Source organism: Tinamus guttatus, unplaced genomic scaffold, assembly GCF_059628265.1.
Source record: "Tinamus guttatus ecotype Peru unplaced genomic scaffold, ASM5962826v1 Tinamus_guttatus_pri_ptg000050l, whole genome shotgun sequence".
Taxonomy (NCBI): Eukaryota; Metazoa; Chordata; class Aves; order Tinamiformes; family Tinamidae; genus Tinamus; species Tinamus guttatus.
The window spans coordinates 364,278-365,000 of NW_028288584.1; positions in this window are offsets into that span (position 1 = coordinate 364,278).

The window sequence follows — 723 nt, forward strand, 5'->3', positions numbered from 1 at the left end:
AATGCGCGTTCCCTGCTGCCCGAGGCGGGGTGATCGGGAGGCGACACCTACTTTTTGCTTTGTTTATTAAAGAAAAAAATAACCAACCGAATAAACAAACCAGCGGCGTTTGTTCCGCGGACCAAACAAATATCCCAGCGACTTAAAATTTCAGGGAGGTGTTTGAACCAGGAGAAGCAGGGGCAGGGATCGGCCGGGCCGGGGGCAGCGGTACCGGTTCCGGTTCCGCGGGAGATTCCCTCCTCTCACCTGTGTTGAAATCCTGGCTTGAAATAGTGCCTTAATCCTTGCGCCGTATTCGATGGGAACGCTTTCCCCATCGCGGTATTTGACAACACATCCCTATAGGGACAGGTCCGTATTTACGTTAGCGAAAATGTCCCCTGCCTGGAAGTCTGTTGTAACCCAACACCTGACGAGCCCGGGTCGCGTTTCTGCTCGCAGAAAAGGTTTATTCGAGCACATAATGGGATCCCAGCAGAAGGCTTTTCAGAAGAAGGGGCTCTGGTAAACTGCACCACATGAACTCCGTTACCAGGGCTATTAAGCTTTTAATTGGAAAAAAAAAAATCAGAGGGAATTTCAAGGTGAACTGCGACGCGTTAGCAGAAGAATAGCCCGAAAGAAAATGAATTACGCGCAACTTATGGTCCAAATTTGGTGAAAAAAAGGGCCCGACTCGGCTCTGCGCGGCCGCTGACCCCCTTTCTGGGGAAGAAACCC